This window comes from Oncorhynchus clarkii, chromosome 7 (genome assembly GCF_045791955.1).
Source record: "Oncorhynchus clarkii lewisi isolate Uvic-CL-2024 chromosome 7, UVic_Ocla_1.0, whole genome shotgun sequence".
Classification (NCBI taxonomy): domain Eukaryota; kingdom Metazoa; phylum Chordata; class Actinopteri; order Salmoniformes; family Salmonidae; genus Oncorhynchus; species Oncorhynchus clarkii.
Genome location: NC_092153.1, coordinates 60649129 through 60665424, shown reverse-complemented (window position 1 = coordinate 60665424; position 16296 = coordinate 60649129). Strand labels below are relative to the sequence as shown.

The 16296-nt window shown below is 46.0% G+C and overlaps 1 pseudogene; it reads left to right on the top strand.

Annotated features, from left to right (window-relative positions):
• Positions 1–443: 443 nt before the first annotated feature.
• Positions 444–16296, top strand: part of LOC139412643 (low-density lipoprotein receptor-related protein 1-like) — a 42067-nt pseudogene continuing 26214 nt past the window's right edge.

The following is a 16296-nucleotide window of genomic DNA, read 5'->3' as shown; positions in this document are numbered from 1 at the left end:
TCAAGGGTTTTTATTATTTTAGTCACATATTATTCTAGTCACATTTAATTCCTACCTATATGTACATATCTACCTCAGTTACCTCATACCCCTGCATATCGACTTGGTACTGGTACACATACAGAGACAGTTACTCATTGTGTATTTATTCCAAGTGTTATTATCTTTCTATAATGTATATGTTTCTCTCTGCATTGTTGGAAGCTCTTCATTGTTAGTCTAAACCTGTTGTTTACCAAGCATGTGACATACAGTTTCATTTGATGTTTACTTAGCAATTAGACAGTCCGACAGAAAGCTAAGCATAGCAGGACAGTTGCATGCAGTTCATGGGACTGCAAAGTCATGATGGAGCTCTCTACCATTACCTCAGTCTTACCCCACCATTATGTTTACCACTGCACGACACAGTACATCCACGGATAGTATACATGCCCTCAAAGATGACGCCAGAGAGAAATAACTGGTCTATGAAGATGCATCAGTCAATGGGAACATGTACAGTAAATTAATCTGTTTCTCATATTTTATGTCTCCTGTTTTCTTTCTCCCTACCTCTCTCTGTCCCCTGCCTCTTCTCTCTCCCTCTCTGTGCCTCCATCTCTTTTTTTCCCCCTTCTCTCCTATTCTGTCTGTGTGCTGTCCAGATGTGGAGCAGATGGCTATTGACTGGCTGACAGGAAACTTCTACTTTGTGGATGATGTGGACGACCGGATCTTTGTGTGTGACAAGGATGGACAGACGTGTGTCACCTTGCTGGACCAGGAGCTGTACAACCCTAAGGGCATCGCCCTGGACCCCACCATGGGGTGAGGACACACGCAGGCAGGCACGCACATACACTTATGCATAGGCTGTATAGATACACGCTCACTACACACACACACCTTTTAAGGTGTATACTCAGATTGCATACAGTAGGTGTCCATGTTTTGCCTTCCATGTTATGTTAAGTTCCATCCTACTAAATAACATTTATTTGAATTTAATAAATGTACATACCTGTAAAATCCAAACATAAGCATTTCACAAACACTAGCTCATACACATTCACACTTACAATGATCCATGCTCCCATTTGTTGGTCAGGGTTGAATAGACACGTGCTTGCATGGACCCAGTGAGTCACTGAAATACACACTGTGGTCTGTCGGTCTATCCTCCCTCCTTCATCCCATGGGAACAGACCAATGTCCCAAGGACTACAGCTGAGACACACACACACACACACACACATAACCCGCATCACAGAACGTGCATCTAACACACCATAACAGTCCCATGAGAAGCCCAATATTTTGGCCACAGTAGTCTGTCATTGTTACACAACCTAAAACAATGGGCTGAGGGGTGGGTTGAGGTTCGGAGGGGGTTTGAGTTCTCCGAAACACTTGGAAGGGTTCCTTTCCCCTCTCTGATTAGTACGTGGGCCACTGACTTGAAGTTTTGGGGAGCAGTAATTGAGTGCAGATGTTTCATTTGTGTTGTTCGGGTCTGAGCCCTGAGAGCTCCTGAATCCTGCCTTTCCCCAAAACATTCTACAGTCAGGTTTTCATTTCAGCCCTGACATTTATGACAGGGATCTCAAACTCAATTCCTGGAGGTGTGTGTGTGTGTGTGTGTGTGTGTGTGCAGTTATTTGTTTTTCATTCCAACCCATTTTCACAGCTATAATTGATTGTGCAGTAATATACTCTGGTATATTTACTCCAGACTCTTTCCCCGTGATGTTGTCCAGCTGCTGTTAGGGATGACAATAATATTCTTGGCTGTAATTTAGAGATTGTATAATATTAGTAGACAGATTCATTTTTTTCTAAAATAGTGAAAACAACAAACCTTCTAAGAATTGCATTGTGACTGATTTATCTTTTTCTGGGAGCACATCCAATAAATTATTGTTTGATAGTTCCCTCCTGTTTAGGAATTCCAGTGAGAGGCAGAATAAATAAGCTGTAGGGATCAAGACACAATAAAACATCAAGCATTCTAGTTAGGCCCAGGAGGTGTTCCTCTGACCATGTGACCTGACCAGGACGAACTGTTCGCACACGCAGATATTCCTCCATATAAAACTATTGAGCAGGGCTATTGAGCAGGGCTATTGAGCAGGGCTATTGAGCAGGGCTATTCAGCAGGGCTATTCAACTACACATGTTCTAACACCAGTTTGCCCTATACTTACATAGACATGGAAAGTAAAAATGTATTAATGAAACTGTCAATCAATCAATCAATCGTTCACTCTGTCAAAACAGCTGTTGCTCTTCTTCCCTGCAACTCTTACCTACTGTAGCTTGTTGCTGTAACTGACAACATACTCATGCTCAGTCAACTTACCTGCTAAAACACATTTGGAATAAAATTGAATAAATCCAGCAATGAATTAGCTAATCACCCATCATCTCTTTCCTCCCAAAGTAAAGTGTTCTTCACAGACTACGGTCAGATCCCCAAGGTGGAGCGTTGTGACATGGATGGTCAGAACCGGACCAAGCTGGTGGACAGTAAGAGCGTGTTCCCCCACGGTATCACCCTGGACCTGGTCAACAGGCTGGTCTACTGGGCCGATGCCTACCTGGACTACATAGAGGTGGTGGACTACGAAGGCAAAAACAGACACACCATCATACAGGGCCTGCTGGTGAGGTTATCAACCTGTGACAGACTAGCACACTTCTTCAGAGTTCTGGAACGGAGCGTTTAGGAATGTTTAACATTTAGGAATGTTGCAGATTTTTGGGTTGTTGTGAGGAGCGGAAGGGCATTTCCTTAATTTAGAGTAAAGAGTTTTACATAAGAAGACTTAATAGCTGTGAACTTTACATTCCTTGTTATCCAAGCAGAGTTAACACATAAATCCAAGGTAAATACTTGGTTGCCACTAAAACCAAATTCCCCCATCTATGTAGAGGTTCCTGTGTATTCTCTCCTGTGAGGATCCTCTCTCTCTCCTGCTGCTGTAGTAATGTGGTGCTGTTCAGTGAGCTATGGCCAGAGAGCAGGGAGCTTTTTATTAGAGAGCTGATTAATTGGAGTTAAAGCAGAGCTCTGTGGATGGTGCCGTGGCTGGTACCTTTTAAACCTGTTAGCAGGGCTTTTAGCGCTAGCTGTGTATCTGCACAAGTAATGGCCTTCATTTACTCACTGGACCTGGGGGCACAGCCAACTACACACACACAGCCCCTTTTAATTGTGTCTGTGCATGCGCTATCAAGTCTGTGTGTGTATACAACCAGGTGTGTGTGATTGCCATCAGTGGCAGTTTAAAGTCCGTGGATGGTTATTGATGGTGAGGGTACAGGCACTATTGCAGAGGCCATGTGTTTTATTCCTTCCCCAGCCTGATCTTAATGGATGCTAGTCACTCTGATCTGAAGAGCTGATCGACCACCACTTTCATCTTTCACTTTAGTGCTGTTTACTGGGACAGTGAGGCCGGCTTTCTTCTCCTCACAGATGGATATGTGTGATATGTTTGTTTAGACCTGTTAGAGTGAGTCAGGCTATGGGTCATTTGGGATTCTGAATCAGCTGTATAGTGTTGGGTTCCATACATACTGAGTGAATGGGTGTTCAAGTGGAATTCTGTATTGATTTTTGGTTCTTTGTCACTCATTCTTTCTTCCTCGCTCTCCCTCCTTCCATCAATCTCTCCCCCCTCTCCCAGATTGAGCACCTGTACAGTCTGACAGTGTTTGAGAACTACCTGTATGCCACTAACTCAGACAGCGCCAACATGCAGCCTAAGACCAGTGTGATCAGAGTGAACCGCTTCAACAGTTCTGACTACCAGGTGGTGACCCGCGTCGACAAGGGAGGGGCCCTGCACGTCTACCACCAGAGACGACAGCCGCCAGGTAATTGATATAGGGTTCTATATTCTATGCTGCCTGCACATATTGTCAAATCAATTCTATATTTAACCCACCAACATAGTGGTATAGTTGAAATTCACTCGGAAATCTCCTCCAGTGCGTAGCCATGCATGTGAACCAGACCAGTTTGGGAAGGCTGGAGGCTGCTCTGACTTCTGCCTACTGGGGAACAGCCATAAGACCCGCACCTGCCGCTGTCGCTCTGGATTCAGTCTGGGGAGTGACGGGAAGTCCTGCAAGAGTAAGTACCACATGGCCAATCCCCTCTCAGATACTCCACAGTACAGCCAATTATCAGTTAGGCACTTTATAAAATAAGACAATAAAATGCTTCATTATAAAGCCAATCTGCTCTGAAATACAACAACCCATTCCTACGGCAGGTAGTGGTTAGAGCGCTGGGCCATTAACCAAAAGGTTGCTGGATCAAATCCCCGAGCTGACAAGGTAAAAATCTGTTCTCCCACTGAGCAAGGCAGTTAATTCACTGTTCCCCGGGCGCCGAAGACGTGGATGTCGATTAAGGCAGCCCCCCCGCACCTCTCTGATTCAGAGGGGTTGGGGGTTTGTGTTAAATGCGGAAGTTGTACTGAAGGCATTCAACTGACTAGGTTGAATGCCTTTCACTTTCCCAGTGCATACTTAAGTCTACAGTACAGCCAATGGTCTCTCAGATACATAACATTTTTTTTATATCACAGCCAATCCGCTTTCAACTCCTCCAATCAGCTCCTTCGCAGCTCTGGCTATCCGCTCCTCCTCTGTGGCTGTCTCTTCGAGCAGCTACATCTCCTCAAATCTGACCAGTAGACTGACTTGCATGACATTGACAGCTAGCCTCCCTAATCAATATCTACATGCTTGAAGCCTACACTATAACTGTGAAGTGGAGGCAGACATCGATTCTGTTATTGACCCTTTGCCAATGGCAGTGAAGGTCGAATCAGGACAACTGAGCTAAGGCCTGGGAGACCCATAATAAGCAGTATTTTCAGAGTTGACTACTTTTGTCTGCGTAGTAACAAAGGACAACTCCCTCCCTGATTGATTCAGCTTGTCTGAGAGGTGTGTATTAATATTCTATGTGGATATGAAAGCAACCACATATTGATCTGTTTCTTGACAACCCTAGGTGCCCTTGAAACCACACCAGTGCCGATAGATTCAGCCACAACCTATTCCGTCCACTACACCATATGGAACAAGTCGTCAAATGTGAATTAGACTTATTGAAAATACCTTACATTCTCATGGCGTTTACGGGGTTATACTTCTCTTGCACAGTTTTTATCAGTTTAATCAATGCAAATGATATGGGGCAGTGCTATTTACAGTGTTACAGCATTTTAACTGTCAATTCTTTGGAGAAGATATTCATTACTAGACAGAGGAAAGGCAGGAATTGTGGAGGTGATTGGAATCCTATGGATGTTATTTAATGGTAAAGGCCTCATCAATGCTCTCCTCCTCTTCCTGTTTTGTCTGTTTATAGCATTGTAGTGTGATTTGAAATCGTTTCAGAAGCTACCTCTCATGAGAAGGTTGGCCGGACTCGATTATGCGTTTTTATGAGTTTACAGGCCAGGGCCTGTCCTATTCATAAAGCATCTCAGAAAGTGATCTAGGATCAGTTTTGCCTAATTAGATGTAATGCATAAGTTTAGGTGGACATGGGGGTCTGATCTGAGATCAGCACTCCTACTCTGAGACGTTTTATTTATGAATACAGGCCCAGTAAGTCCTCTCTCTCTCTCCCATGTTTTTTTCCAGAGCCGGAGCATGAGCTGTTCCTGGTGTATGGTGAAGGTCGTCCAGGGGTCATCCGAGGCATGGACATGAATGCTAAGGTCCCAGATGAGTACATGATCCCCATAGAGAACCTGATGAACCCCAGAGCCCTGGACTTCCACTCAGAGAGTGACTTCATATATTTCGCTGACGCCACCAGCTACCTCATCGGCCGCCAAAAGATCGACGGCACAGAGAGAGACACCATCCTGAAGGACGGTACAGTAACTGCCTTGCATGGTGGCCATTTTGGGGCATCATTGCTGTAATGGAGAGTAGTGGCCATTATGGCTCCAAAATCATGCTAGCAATGTGTCTTGGTAGTTTCTGCTGTTAGTGGCAAGGTGGCCGTTTTGGATCTACCATGTCAAGTTTTGTGGTGTATAATAGGGCAACTGGCCTCTCACCACCTGTTCCTCTGTGTTCCAGGAATCCACACAGTGGAGGGTATAGCGGTGGACTGGATGGCTGATAACCTGTACTGGACGGACGATGGGCCCAAGAAGACCATCAGTGTGGCCAGGCTGGAGAAGGCTTCCCAGACCCGCAAGACTCTCATCGAGGGCAAGATGACCCACCCCCGCGCCATCGTAGTTGACCCCCTACATGGGTGAGAGAAGGAAGGAGGGAGGGAGAAAGGAAAGAGGGAGGGAGAAGGGAAGGAGGACTTGGGATGGAGTGATGCATGGAAGAGTTTAGGTAATGGTTGTTTTGGGATGGGGGACTTTTTTGTTTGGGGGAGGGGGTGTTGGGGTGAGAGAGGTTTTACTGCCATTAGCAGTAAAGTGTTACTGTCTGCGTGGTGGGACTGTCTGCTTCTTAATAGATTATTTAGATATTCTGCTGAGCCTTTCCCATGGGTGTGGGATGTGGCTGGAAGATGATTGGAAAGTTGACCCTGGGGTGTGTGGGTTTCTGTGTGTGTGTGTGTGTCCATGTTTATTTGTGCATTTATACCTTACGTACATGCATACCGGTGTGTGGGGATGAGAACAAAGCAGATGGTCGGCTGTTGGTATATTTTCCTGTCACTGATCCACCACTTTCTGCTCACAGCACCTTAAAACAATTATATCCCGCGTGTGTGTGTGTGTGTGTGTGTGCGCGCGCGCATTGCTTTTGTATGACCCATTTGTTTAGTCTCTTTTCTTTTCTATGGGAGAAGGGGGAGCGTCTTCATCGTGGTTTGTGAAAACGTAACAAAATGATTACAAAAGTTCAAATGAAGTCAGCATATTCACAGCCAGACTCGGGGACACTCCCCTGTGACCTGCGTAGTGTGTGTGTGGGGCATAATAGAGTTCTACTCAATGTCCGCTGGGGCAGAATAGCCCGGTCACGATGGACCAAAACACATACACACCCCCTGCTCATCCCCCTCTCTCTCCCCAGGTGGAAGTACTGGACAGACTGGGAGGAGGACCCTAAGGAGAGTAAGAGAGGGAAGATAGAGCGGGCCTGGATGGACGGTTCTAACAGGAACGTGTTCCTGACCAGTAAGATGGTCCTGTGGCCCAACGGTCTAAGTCTGGACATCCCACAGGGAATCCTGTACTGGGTGGACGCATACTACGACCGCATCGAGATGGTCTACATTAACAACACTGAACGCAAGGTTTATTTTTAACATTTTTATTTATTTAATTAAATTTAACCAGTGTGACCAGTTGAGAACAAGTTCTCATTTACAACTGCGACCTGGCCAAGATAAAGCAAAGCAGTGCGACAAAAATAACAGAGTTACACATGGGATAAACAAATGTACGCTCAATAACACAATAGAAAAATCTGTATACAGTATGTGCAAATGAAGTAAGGAGGTAAGGCTATAAATAGGCCAATAGTGGGAAAGTAATTACAATTTAGAAATGTGCACTGGAGTGATAGATGTGCAGATGAGGATGTGCAAGTAGAAATACTGGTGTGCAAAAGAGAAGAAAATCAAATATGAGGATGAGGTAGGTAGTTGGTTGGATGGGCTATTTACAGATGGACTGTGTACAGCTGCAGCGATCGGTTAGCTGCTCTGACCGCTGATGCTTAAAGTTAGTGAGTTTCCAATTTCAGTGATTTTTGCTATTAGTTCCAGTCATTGGCAGCAGAGAACTGGAAAGAAAGGCAGCCAAAGGTGGTGTTGGCTTTGGGGATGACCAGTGAAATATACCTGCTAGAGCGTGTGCTATGGGTGGGTGTTCCTATGGTGACCAGTGAGCTAAGGTGGAGCTTTACCTAGCAAAGACTTATAGATTACCTTGAGCCAGTGGGTTTGGCGATGAATTTGTAGCGCGGACCAGCCAACGAGAGCATACAGGTCGCAGTGGTGGGTAGTATATGGGGCTTTGGTGACAAAACTGATGGCACTGTGATAGACTGCATCCAATTTGCTGAGTAAAGTGTTGGAGGCTATTTTGTAAATGACATCGCCGAAGTCAAGGATCGGTAGGATAGTCAGTTTTACAAGGGTATATTTGGCAGCATGAGTGAAGGAGGCTTTGTTGCAAAATTAGATTTAATTTTGGATTGGAGATGCTTAATATGAGTGTAAGGAGAGTTTAGAGTCTAGCCAGACACCTAGGTATTTATAGTTGTCCACAAGTCGGAACCGTCCAGAGTGGTGATGCTAGTCGGGCGGGCGGGTGCAGGCAGCGTTTGGAAGAAGAGCTTGCATTTCGTTTTACTAGCATTTAAGAGCAGTTGGAGGACATGGAAGGAGTATTGTATGGCATTGAAGCTCGTTTGGAGGTTTGTTAACACAGTGTCCAAAGAAGGGCCAGATGTATACAGAATGGTGTCGTCTGCGTAGAGGTGAATCAAATAATCACCCACAGCAAGAGCGACATCATTGATATATACAGAGAAAAGAGTCGGCCTGAGATTTGAACCCTGTGGCACCCCCATAGAGACTGCCAGATGTCCGGACAACATGCCCTCCGATTTGACACACTGAACTCTATCTGAGAAGTAGTTAGTGAACCAGGCGAGGCAGTCATTAGAGAAACCTAGGCTGTTGAGTCTGCCGATAAGAATGTGGTGATTGACAGAGTCGAAAGCCTTGGCCAGGTCGTTGAAGACTGCTGCACAGTACTGTCTTATTGGTGGCGGTTATGATATAGTTTAGGACCTTGAGCGTGGCTGAGGTGCACCCGTGACCAGCTCAGATCCGGATTGCATAGCGGAGAAGGTACGGTGGGATTCCGAAATGATCGGTGATCTGTCTGTTAACTTGGCTTTCGAAGACTTTAGAAAGGCAGGATGGATATAGGTCTGTAACATTTTGGGTCTAGTGTCTCCCCCTTTGAAGAGGGGGATAACTGCTGCCGCTTTCCAATCTGTAGGAATCTGATGATACGAAAGAGAGGTTGAACAGACTAGTAACATAGTAACAGGGGTTGCAACAATGGCGGTGGATAATTTTAGGCAGAGAGGGTCCAGATTGTCTAGCCCAGCTAATTTGTAGGGATCCAGATAGCTCTATCAGAACATCAACTGTCTGGATTTGGGTGAAGGAGAAGTGTGGGGGGGGGGGGGGGGGGGGGGGGGGTATAGAGCTGTTGGCCGGGGTTGGGGTAGCCAGGTGGAAAGCATGGCCAGCCGTAGGGAGATGCTTATTGACATTTTTGGTTATCGTGGATGCATGGGTGGTGATAGTGTTTCCTAACCTCAGTGCTGGGAGGAGGTGCTCTTATTCTCCATGGACTTTAGTGTCCCAAAACTTTTTGGAATTAGTGCTGCAGGATGCAAATGTCTGTTTGAAAAAGCTAGCCTTTGCTTTCCTAACTGACTGTGTGTATTGGTTCCTGACTTCCCTGAAAAGTTGCATATTGCGGGGACTATTCGAAGCTAGTGCAGAACTCCACAGGGTGTTTTTGTGCTGGTCAAGGGCAGTCAAGTCTGGAGTGAACCAAGGGTTACATCTGTTCTTGGTTTTAAAAACATTGAAAAGGGCATACTTATTTAAGATGGTGAGGAAAACACTTTTAAAGAACAACCAGGCATCCTATACTGGTGGGATGAGGTCATTATCCTTCCAGGATACCCGGGCCAGGTCTATTAGAAAGGCCTGCTCGCAGAAGTGTTTTAGGGAGCCTTTGACAGTGATGAGGGGTGGTCGTTTGACCGCAGACCCATAACGGACGCAGGGATCGCTGAGATCCTGAAAACAGCAGAGGTGTATTTAGAGGGCAAGTTGGTCAGGATGATATCTATGAGGGTATCTGGTTATTTAGCAGATCCATTCATCCAAAGTGACATAAAGTGAAGTGGTATATTCAGTGTGCTGTATACAGTATGTGGACCATGTGGAAAGCTTTACATCTGGTATTGGGATGGAAGCTCCATGCTTATACCAATCGTGCCATTTGAATCAGAAACCCATCCACTGTTGTGAACGTTTACACACATCTGCATTATATTCTCAAATTCCCTCTTGTGTTGTCACCCACCAGCCTGATGTTCTGGACCAACTGGAATGAACAGTCCCCAAGTATCATGCGTGCCACTCTGTCCGGTAACAATGTACTGGTGATCATAGGGAATGACATCCGCACCCCCAATGGCTTGGCCATAGACCACCGCGCTGAGAAACTCTACTTCTCCGACGCCACCCTGGACAAGATCGAACGCTGCGAGTACGATGGCAGCCGGCGCTACGTGAGTCACACACACACACAGAGATATGTACACACAAAAACCCACCCACACTTTCAAAGCCCACTCATTGGTTTAACATTCCCTGCTGCCCCCTGTAGGTGGTGTTGAAGAATGAGCCAGTCCATCCGTTTGGCCTGGCGGTGTATGGGAACTACATCTTCTGGACTGACTGGGTCCGCAGGGCCGTCCTCAGGGCCGACAAATACGTGGGCGGAGACATGAAACTCCTCAGAGCCGACATCCCGCAGCAGCCAATGGGCATCGTTGCTGTAAACCAACGACACCAATAGCTGTGAGTTCTAAGGAAAAGAAGGTGGGGTTTGGGTGGATGTGATTCTTTTTTTTTAGGGCATGGGCAAACAGAGTGACACACACACACACAAACAAACACATACCTGCATACACACACAGACACACAAACACTGCTGCGCCACCAAAGTTAATGAGGTGCCAGAAGTAATCAGAGAGTGTGACACAGCTGAGAGGAGCTCCATACACCTGGAGAATGAGACCACCTGATAATCCACTGCCCCAATCCATCACCCTGTACACACACACACTTACGCACACTCCCCATCTTCTGCCCCAACAGTTCCATGCCACACATTATTCCTTCTCATCTCACCACCTCGCGCAAGTCAATTCACACTTGTTCATCTCAGTGAGCTTTCAATCTCCCCCTTTCACTCCAAATCAATGGTTCTGTCTTTCTTCCCCCCCCCCCCCACTACACATACATGCATTCTCCTTCAACATTAACTTCCTACTTGCCTACCTCCTCCTCACTCTCAGTCACAACACACGCAGTGAACCTGTGGTAATTGCAACAAATCCAATTTAGATTGTCTCAGTTTATATTAGACTCAAGTAGCAGGAGAGCTGTTGGTTTCTGAACAATGTTTGTGTGTGTGTCGAATGTGTGTGTGGGGAGTATGTTTGCATGTTGTAAATTTTCTCTCTGTGTGTAGGTGAGTTCTCCCCGTGTCGGTTGAACAACGGAGGTTGTCAGGACTTGTGTATCCTGACCTCAGAGGGCAGGATCAACTGTACGTGCCGTGGCGATAGGAAACTGCTGGAGGACAACACCTGCATCGGTGAGAAAGGGAGGAGGAAGCGAGAGTGGGAAAGAGGGAATAGGGAAGGGTATGAGGAAACGAGAGCAGGGACGAGGGAATAGGGAAGGGTATGAGGGAATAGGGAAGGGTGTGAGGGAATAGGAAAGGTTATGAGGAAATGAGAGAACTACAGTAGTGCATGGGGAGAGTGGATGAGAGCATTTTGTCATGTCATTAATGATGAAAGAACAACAGCCAATGGGGGTCATGTTTCAAACCTACTTTGGAACGTTCAGCACTAAATCCATGTTGTTTTATGATGGTGCAGTTAAGTGTCTCTTTCTCTGTCACTCTCTCTCCCTCCATCGCTCTCAGCCCAAAACACCACATGCAGCAGTGTAGATGAGTTTGAGTGTGGGAACGGAGACTGTGTGAACTACACCCTGACCTGTGACGGCATGGCCCACTGCAAGGACAAGTCAGACGAGAAACAGTCCTACTGCGGTGAGTGAGATAGACAAGGAAATTGCTTTACAGTACCTCTATAAGCCATAATGTAAATTTTACCCACTTTTTCTCCCCAATTATGAGATTACGATCTTGTCTCATCGCTGCAACTCTCCAATGGACTCTGGAGAAGCGAAGGTTGAGTCGTGCGTCCTCCAAAACATGACCCGCCAAACCGCGCATCTTAACACCCACCTGCTTAACCCGGAAGCCAGCCGCCTTATGGGGCTCCCGGTCATGGCCGGCAATGACACAGCCTGGGATCAAACCCCAGGCTATAGTGATGCGGGAACACCGCGATGCAGTGCCTTAGACCACTGCGCCACTCAGGAGGCATAATGTAATGTTTCTAATGTTATTTTCTCCTGACCCTCGTCTCCAGCTAACCGTATTTGTAAGAAGGGCTACAGGCGGTGTGTAAACGGCTGGTGTGTGGGACACAGCTCCTGGTGTAACGGACAGGACGATTGTGGGGACAACTCAGACAAACTCTTTTGCAACAGTAAGCAGTGCTAGCTATCTCATGCAGTGTACTCTCTGGGGGCTACTTTGGTGGTGATTTTCTGTGGACATGTTTGTGTGTAGTATTTCACCAGCGTATCATGTGTGTGTTCCAGCCATCCTGTGCACAGCAGAGCAGTTTCAGTGCAGAGACGGACGCTGCATCACCAACTCAAGCAAGTGTAACCAGGTGGTGGACTGTGAGGATGCCAGCGATGAGATGAACTGCTGTGAGTCACCTTGGACGCCCGACGAACTTAAGACCCTAGTTTCAACTAAACCTAAGAATCGTTTCAAATCTAACCCAGACCTAACTATTGACTCATGAACTCTTAACTCATGAAAGATCACAGACTAACCTTTAGACTAGACTCAACTAAATCTAACATCAAATGTAACTCTAAACCAGACTTAGCTATAGACTACCTCAGTCGGGATTGCTCTGTATAATGTAACCTTAGTTAGATATGATGCTGAAGCTAGTGAACTAGATTTGTTTTTAGACTGACTTTACAAGACTCACTGTTTAACCTTTGCCCTCTGTTCTGCAGCCACTGACTGTTCCAGCTACTTCCGTCTGGGGGTGAAGGGTGTGATCTTCCAGAAGTGTGAGTTCACCAGCCTCTGTTACGCCCCCTTCTGGGTGTGTGACGGAGCCAACGACTGTGGAGACTACTCTGACGAGAGGAACTGCCCAGGTGAACATACACATGTGGACGCATACACACACCCACACAAAGATAAACACTTAAACACACACACACACAATGAACTGCAAGATCTAAAATGTTTCCTGGGTGTTGTCCTTCTGGACTCAAGAGTGTACATTAAAACACAAACATTCTTCTAAATCAAATCAAGCTTTATTTATACAGCACTTTTCAGACATGGAATGCAACACAATGTTCTTCACAGGAAAAAACTAATAAAAAAACTATGAAAATAAAAGCTGAAATATTTACTATTTTCAATATTTACTACACAACAAAGAAAAACGGAATGACTAATAAGCACACTAAGGAAAAGCAGGGCTAAAAAGATGTTTTAAATATGTCCACAGTGTAGGTCAGCCTCAGGTTCTCTCTGGGAGGCTATTCTGGGGGCATAATAACTAAAGGCTGCCTCTTGGTCTTAGGCTTTGAGATAGTTAAAAGGTCAGTGCCAGAGGACCTGAGGGATCTACTGGATACATAACTTAAAAGCATGTCTGACATGTATTGGGGTGCACAATCGTGGATTGATTTAAAAACCAATAGAATAATCTTAGAATGAAAACTCACAGGCAGCCAATGCAGAGACCTTGAAACCGGTGTAATGTGTGCTCTCTGGTCTTGGTCAGTACCCGTGCTGCAGCATTCTGTATGTAGACCAGACAGGAGAGCATTACAGTAGTCAAGCCTGCTTGTAATAAAAGCATAGATGAGTCTCTTTGTATCAGCCTGAAAGAGAAAACACAGCCATTAACAAACAGCATGTGTTGCATCTATTAAACTCTTTCAAATACAAGATAAGTATGAAAAGTAAAGAGGGACGGAAGTTATACTACTGCAAAATTAGAAAAATATAACTTTCAGTAAACAAGACAAACATGGCAATCTATTACAAATGTGCTACTCTTGCCGTGCGTTTCATACATCTCTTTATTTAGTGCCAATCTACTTTAATATTACTATATTAACCACTGTCTGTTTGTCCAACAGACCGGAGGAAGACCAAGTGCTCTGCTCCATTCTTTGCGTGTCCCAGTGGTCGCTGTATCCCTATGAGCTGGACCTGTGACAAGGAGAACGACTGTGAGAACGGCGCTGACGAGGCCCACTGTTGTCAGTTCAACTCAGCTGCCTTTTTACTGGATTCACTGCTAATATTCAGCCATTTCTGAGGGACTTTCTTTCTCTCCATCACACCACCCTCTGCTCGTGCTCTTTCCTTTAGATAAGTTTTGCTCGGCCAGCCAGTTTCAGTGCGGTAACCACCGCTGTATCCCCAACCGCTGGGTATGTGACGGCGCTGACGACTGTGGTGACGGGACTGACGAGGACGGCAAGTGCAGTGAGTGTCATTCACGTCACACACGCAACCTCTCACTATTAAACAGGGAGGACACTTATGTGGAAAAAGGCAGAGTGGAAATACTAGACTAATTCAAAACAAATGCACTCAAAACTCTCCCCTCCTCCCCACTTGCCTCTTTCCTGACAGAGAATATGACGTGTAGTCCACATGCCTTCCAGTGTCCTGGCTCTCATGTGTGTGTTCCCCAGCACTGGAAGTGTGACGGGGACAAGGACTGTCCTGACGGGGTGGATGAGAGTGTCAAGGCTGGATGTGGTGAGTGATGGATCAGTCCGAGGAATGGATTATTACTGATACCTGATCGATGCTTACCTATGGAAGTATGTCCTATGCAAAGTCTTGTGCAAATCATCATTAAATCATTACTTGTTATACAGATTATTTTCACAATGCAGGTCCTTATTGACTGACTGTCCCTCTGTCTGTCTGTCTGTGTGTCAGTGTTCAACAACACCTGTGATGCGAATGAGTTCATGTGCCAAAACAGAGAGTGCATCCCCAAGCACTTTGTGTGTGACCATGACAATGACTGCAGTGACAGCTCTGACGAGTTCCTGGAGTGTGGTGTGTTGACTCTTGACCCTTGACTCTCGTTGTCCCAGTGTAACCTGTCTCATATATTATAATTTCTAGTCTTTAACATTTAGAGTGAATGTTCTGTTTTTATCGTATTAAGTAACCTCTGCATTCTCCTTAGTACCCTATGAGTGAATTAACTGTTGTTATCATAGGAAGTAACCTAATCTTTGTCCTTCCAGAGTACCCTAAGTGTGGGCCCAATGAGTTCCGTTGTGCCAACGGCCGTTGCCTCATCCAGAGCTCCTGGGAGTGTGATGGAGAGTTCGACTGTCACGACCAATCTGACGAAGCCCCTAAAAACCCCCGCTGCAACGGCCCAGGTTAGAAAGACACATACACACAGATGGTGCTTACTGTCTATTTGCTCTAGGGGCTAAGATATCTCCTTCTCAGCCCACTATTTGCAAGGGATTTTAAGGGATTTACTAAATCTCTTCTAAATTGCTAAATCAGATGTAGACCAAGTCCCCTCGTCCTTAGATATTCACTCACTATTCATTCTCCTTCTGACCGACCGTCCTTCCACCTCTCCTCCAACCCCTCTCCCGAAACAGAGAAGAAGTGTAATGACACGGCGTACGCCTGTGGCAACGGGAACTGTGTCAACGAGACGCTGTTGTGTGACCGTAATGATGACTGCGGTGACGGCACTGACGAGCTCAACTGCTTCATCAATGAGTGTCTGAACAGTAAGCTCAGCGGCTGCTCTCAGCTCTGTGAGGACCTCAAGATAGGCTTCAAGGTAAGGATGCACCTATTTGTTGTTACGATTTATACTGTTAACTATGTCACAATTTTTGACCGAAAGGTTAACAACTGTGAATTAGTACACACAGCCTTTACCTGTCCTCTCCACTCCTGTGTGACTGTGCAGTGCAGATGCCATCCTGGCTTCCGCCTGAAGGATGATGGGAAGACGTGCGTGGACATAGACGAGTGTACGACCAGCTACCCCTGCACCCAGCGCTGCATCAACACCCGCGGATCCTTCCACTGTCTCTGTGTGGAGGGCTTCCAGCTCAGCCCCAGCAACCCCACCATCTGCAAGTCCACCTCCGGTAAGACCTGGAGGGGGAGGGGTGTATGTGGGGTTAAGATCTGAAGGGGTGTACAGTGGGGCAAAAAAGTATTTAGTCAGCCACCAATTGTGCAAGTTCTCCCACTTAAAAAGATGAGAGAGGCCTGTAATTTTCATCATAGGTACACTTCAACTATGACAGACAAAACGAGAAAAAAAATCCAGAAAATCACATTGTAGGAT